Genomic DNA, 6,122 nt, shown 5'->3' on the forward strand with positions numbered 1-6,122 from the left:
CCGCTCTAGCTTTTCAAATTGCTATATAGAGATGTACTCATTGTTTAGTCTACTAGTATTGTTATGTAATAATGCAGTTCCTTTTTGGGAACTGTTTTGATTTTTAGGATTCTGACCAAGGGATTCAGTTTATCCCTTCTGAAAGGAAGCTTATTACATATTTCTTTTTAAAAAAAAAAGAAGGTCTGGGAGCCTCTCTACCAAGAACGAATATGGACAAATAACCTGTTATCTGGGAAGGTGCCCATTCAGGAGGGTCTCCAACTACGTTTTAGCTCACTCTACCTTTCACAGATGAGAAATATCCATTTTCATATCAGTATAGTCCCACCCACTTGGACATTCCAGGCCCAAAATGCTAGGTAATTCCCCTCTGAACAAGCATTCCAAAAGCAACTCCACACATGTGTTTCAGCCTAGTCAGGCTTCATCCGTGAGGTGAAGCCATGCCCCTCTAAGCACAGTGCACAAAGGGTTCATGCCTGGATTAACCTGGGTAGCTTAGGGTGAAACTCCAGGTTCCTTAATTTTTTTTAAAAAAGGACAGTCTGGGAGCCCCTCTACCAAGTATGAACAGAGCCAAATACCCTGTTCTCTGGGAAGGTGCCCACTGAGGAGGGTCTACAATCAAGTTTTTGCTCACTGTACTTTTCACAGAGGAGAAATATCCATTTGCATATCAGTCTTCATCCCACCCACTTGGGCAGTACAGCACCGAAATGCTAGGCAATTCTCCTCTGAACAAGAGTACCAACAGTAACCCCAGACTCTGAGCACAGTGAGCAAGGGGTTCATGTCGGGATTACCACGCATAACTTAGGGTGAAACCCCGAGTTCCTAAAAATTCAAACTAAATGAAGGTCTGGGAGCTCCTCTACAGAGAACAAACACAGACAAATAACCTGTTCTCTGGTAGGGTACCCACTTGGGGGAGGGCGGGGGGGTCTGCAACCACGCTTTAGCTCACTGTACGTGTCACAGAGGACAAATATCCATTTGCACATTAATCTGGTCCAACCCATTTGGGCAGTCCAGCACCGCAATGCTAGGCAATTGCAGTTCTCCTCTGAAGAATGAACTAAAACGTGATTGTTGACCAATCTGAGTGGAAGGAATTCCATAGAACAGTGTATTTGACCCATGTTCGTTCTCATGTGAGGGGCTTCCACACGCTTGCCTAATTTGTTATATTCAGAAACCTCATCAGGTGTTATGGGACAAAAAGAGGGGAGGGGAGGGAAGAGGGGGGCCAAGGGAGGACTGAGAGCAGGTGAGGGATAAGGGTGTGGCGTAGGGGAGAGTGAGGACAGGATGTCCTGCGTAGCCAGAGAAGTGTAGAGGGCCAGATAAGGTAGTGGATAAGTGGAGACTGCAGTAAGGTTGGCGAGTTCCTTGCGGATTTTGAAAAGTTCTGCTGTGTTGTTAGTGGCCGCAAGATGCAGACTTGGATATAGATACTCGTCTTAGAGCAGATGGAGAGTCTGTATTGCCTTTGTAACAGGCAGCAGGCCGATTTGTCAGAGGAAGTGCTCGAAGCCTGCCACTTCCGCTCAGCTGCTCTGCACTTGCGTTTCAAAGAGGCCAGGTCAGAGTCATACCAGGAGTTGCACTTGGAGGCAGGTTTCATGTGGATCCTAATGACAGGGGAAAGGATTTCCAGAGTGTTGGAGATGGAGAGTATGGGCTGCGTCAGAGTGAGAGTCAGCAGACGGGGCAGGAGGGGGAGTGAGGGTGGCAGCAAAAGGCAACTGACACTCGCTTCATATGTTGAATGATGGAGAAGGAGGCTGGCAGCACGGGCGGGGACTTAGCCGAGGGACCCAGTAGGTCCAGGTGAGAGGACAGGAGAGCATGATCAGACCAGGAGAGAGGAGTAATGTCGTAGAGCAAGGTACATGCGTATTAGGTTGGGACCAATAAGAGCCACTTACAATTTTAATTGTGCAGACAAAGAAGTAACTGCAGGTGATCCCATGGTTTTAGTGACTGCTTATGATTGTTAACATGTTTCCCCCAGGAGATCATTCATAAAGCTAGTAGTGTAGCAAAAGTGAGAAACATGTCAGTAAATGCTCGAGAGGAATTGAGTAAGGAATTGGATAATTGGTGTTTCCTGAGTGACAGTTAGAGCTGTTGGCCCAGGAAGTGAGTAAGAGGATATCCTAATTCTTCCTAAGAAATGTATCTGTACTCTTCTTCAAGAGCCTTCTGCTTATCCTCTTCCAGCTCTCTGCGGGTGAGACGATTTTCAAATACATAGATTTGGGGGTAGATCTTTATCCTCTGTAGGGGCTTCCCTCTGGAACAACCCCCCTGCCGCTCTCCATCTTGAGCCTGATCTCCTTAAGTTCCGGAAACTCCTCAAGATCTTCCTCTTCTCTTACTCTTTCCCTTTCCCTCTTCCCTTTTAACCTCCTCTCTATTCTTGCCTACTTCCTGCCTACCTCTCTCCCTAACACTGCGCCGTTTGCTGACTGGTTGCCTGATGCACCTTCAGAGTCACACAGGTCACAGGCTCCCCTGCCAGTCCTCACACTTTCCCCCAGCCCTCTGCACTCTGCTCACCACTACTGCACCTCTGAATACATTCCATTGGATAGGTAACCAGTCTCTGCACTTAACCCAGGGGCCTGCTGGACTGGGCGCACTTGTTCCCTCTCCTTCCCTCCCACTTCCTGTCTGCGCACTTGCATCACCTTATAATGCATTAGGCCTAGTTCGCCAGGCCTAGTACAGTAGTTTTTTGTTTCTGTATTTCTTCTCCTTCCCCCCTTATTACCTGTATGTTCTTCTCCTTCACCCCCTTATCACCTCACTCTCTGTCATGCACTTGCACTATCTGAAAGGTTGTTGGCCTAGCATGGTTGTTTAAGGATTGTATGCCCCTGTCAGAATTCCGGGAACCTGGTTCCGCGTTGACCCGTCGTGAAGAATATATTTCTTCCTACCAATGTGATTCTCAGGAGTACGAAAGGACAGTCTAAGAATCCAATTGATCGGAAGATGGTGTAGAGTCGTTGGGATCGTAGAGCTGAGCGGCCCGCAACTTCCCGGTAGATGATGGTTCCAGGTTCCAGCCAACGACTGCAGAATATTATACTGATTACAATCAAATACACCCCTTTCAAGAGAACACGTAACAAAATCTCAACAGACTAACCTGCAGAAAACGGTTTAACCAGAAGTGTTTCATGCAAGAATGTCCTCTATACTGGGGTACTCTGGAGACCAGAAGAAGAGAAAAGACAATCAGTACCAGAGAATGAGTGGAAGAAAAAATGGTAAGGAAAGGTAGGTTTCTTACCCTTTTTTCCCTGGAAGTGAACGTCCCTGGCAAAGTCCTTCTTCTTTCCTGTAGGAACAGTGTGATGGTATCTGCCCTCTGTTCGGTGGACCAAACAATCCAAGGTGTAAGAAGTCACTAGTCCAGCAACCACCTATTCCCGCCGGCACGAGGACGCCTAAAAGGTGCTCAGGAAGTCTCTAGTCCAGCACCAAGCCTGTACCCGCCGGCACGAGGACGCCTACAGCACCCTGGGGAAGGACAGGGAAGGGATTGGAGAGGGAAAAGGAAGGAAGGAAAGAACGAAGGTAAGAGGTCTCCCAAGCTTCGAGGTCCGATTTCGACAAAACCAAATCACTAGGCAAGAATAATCCATAAACAATCCGAGGTCAAGATACAAGAACAGGTAAGGATAATCCAAGAGCAATCCAGTAAACGTAATCCGAGATCAAACAAAACCACAAAATCTGAGCAAGAAAAAACCGCTGTCACTATTGGATCAGAAGCAGCGAGAAGTGGGCGCCAGATCATTAAGTACTTGAAGTACCGGCACCAAGATGGTCACGTGACCCAACACGTTTTCTATCACGTAGTACCGGCACCAAGATGGTCACGTGACCCAACACGTTTTCTATCACGTGGAAGATGCTGCGTCCACTGACGTAGTCTCCATGGCAACTTCCACGTGAGGCGTCGGGAACGCAGTTCCCGACGCAAATGTGTTCCGTGCGTAGAGCGTGGATACCGCAAGCCCGCCTTCTGTATGGTGGTATAACGGGACAGAAGCTTTTGGTGAGGATGAGACACGTGAACCGCAGGGGTGATACAAGACCTGGAGCGTTTTCTGACAGTATCCTCCCCCAAAGGACCCCCATGCCCCCGAGAGGCCAAAAATTGGGAAACCAACAACGGGGCATGCACATTCTGCTCCGGTTCCCATGTCCGATCTTCCGGACCGTAACCCTTCCAGTCCACTAAGAAATACCTGGTACCACGAGAAACCCTGGTATCAAGAATGGAATTGACCTCATACTCCTCCACCCCTTGAACCAATATCGGAGACGGAGAAGCCGGTATCCTGGTGCTGTCTACACAAGGCTTAACCATGGACACATGGAAAACCGGATGTATCTTCCAAGAGTGCGGAAGTTCTAATTTGACCACCAATGGACTCAAGACGTCCTTTATAACATAAGGACCTACAAAACGTGGCAACAAGCATCGTCGACCTGGAATGCGTAGGTTCTTAGTGGACAACCATACCCGTGTACCTGGAATGTAGACGGGTGCAGGACGGCGATTCCGATCCGCGTACTTCTTCGCCTGTTCTTGTGCTTGTTTCAGATGTTCCAGCACCCTATCACGGACCAGAGACAAATCTTTGATACAAGATTGAACTGCCGGACAATCCTCAGGTAGATTCCAATCAAGAGGAAGGGTGCGTGGGTGTTGCCCATACAAGGCATAGAATGGCGATGTTCCCGTTGATGAATGGCTGGAATTATTATACGCGAATTCCGCCAAAGGAAGAACTGCTAGCCAGGATTCCTGATGTTGAAGGATGAGACACCTGAGGTACTGCTCCATGGTAGCGTTAACCCGCTCTGTTTGACCATCCGTCTGGGGATGGAACGCTGTGGAACACCGTTCATCTACCCCCAAAGAGAACATTAGATGCCTCCAAAAACGCGACGTGAACTGGGACCCCCTGTCAGAAACCACAATCTCAGGCAACCCAAAAAACCTGAAAACATGTCGCAAGAACAACTCTGCCAGCTTAGCAGCTGATGGCAGGCCTTGGCAAGGCACAAAGAGAGACATTTTAGAAAAGCTGTCAACCACCACCCATATGGTATCAAACCCATCAATCAAAGGCAACTCCACCACAAAGTCCATGGTAATCATCGCCCAAGGTCTGGCTGGCACTGGTAATGGTTGTAATAACCCCATAGGTTTCGCTGAATGGGACTTACACTGGGCACAGATGGCGCAGGTCAAGATATATTGCGAGACGTCTCTTCGCATGGAAGGCCACCAACACCAGCGTTTGAGGAGTTCAAGAGTTTTCTGGGAACCAGGATGCGCTGCGATAGCAGCGTCATGACACAAAGAAATAGCTGTACACCGGGTATCCTGATCAGGCATATAAACTCGACCCTGGACATAAGGAAGACCATGCAGAATATCCATGTTATAGTCTGCCAGTTCTGTGGGCTCTTTATCAACCCAGTTCTGGAGCGTTGACTTCAAAGTGGGTTGTAGAACACAACTACAGACCACTTGTGTAGGTAATAACAAAGACCCATCCTGTGGACGTGAACCATCATTACCCAGGCTTCTGGATAGCGCGTCCGCCTTGGAATTCAAGACACCTGGGCGGTAAGTCAAACTAAAGTTGTACATGGAAAAGAATTCATGCCAACGGGCATGTCTCGCAGTGGTGCACGTCAGGGACTGCAACGCCAACAGGTTTCTGTGGTCAGTAAAAACCTGGACCGGTAATTCCGTCCCAAGGAGATGATGACGCCAGATCATAAATGCGTCTCTTACGGCCAACAATTCCCGTTCAGTAACGGTGTAGTTACGTTCATAGGGCGTTAATTTGCGCGAATGGTAGGCGACTGGATGCAACTCCTTGGTATCAGCGCAGGTTTGGGACAAGACAGCCCCTACCGCAACATCCGAAGCATCAGCTTCGACAACGAATGGACGTTTGACATTTGGGTGTAGCAACACCGGGGCTGTAGTGAACGCGGCTTTTAAAGACTCAAACGCTATTTGGGCGTTATCGTTCCATAAATAAGGTTTCTTGTTACTGGTCAATTCGGTGAGGGGTGCA

Source organism: Ambystoma mexicanum, chromosome 7p (genome assembly GCF_040938575.1).
Source record: "Ambystoma mexicanum isolate Mex_15411 chromosome 7p, UKY_AmexF1_1, whole genome shotgun sequence".
Lineage (NCBI taxonomy): Eukaryota > Metazoa > Chordata > Amphibia > Caudata > Ambystomatidae > Ambystoma > Ambystoma mexicanum.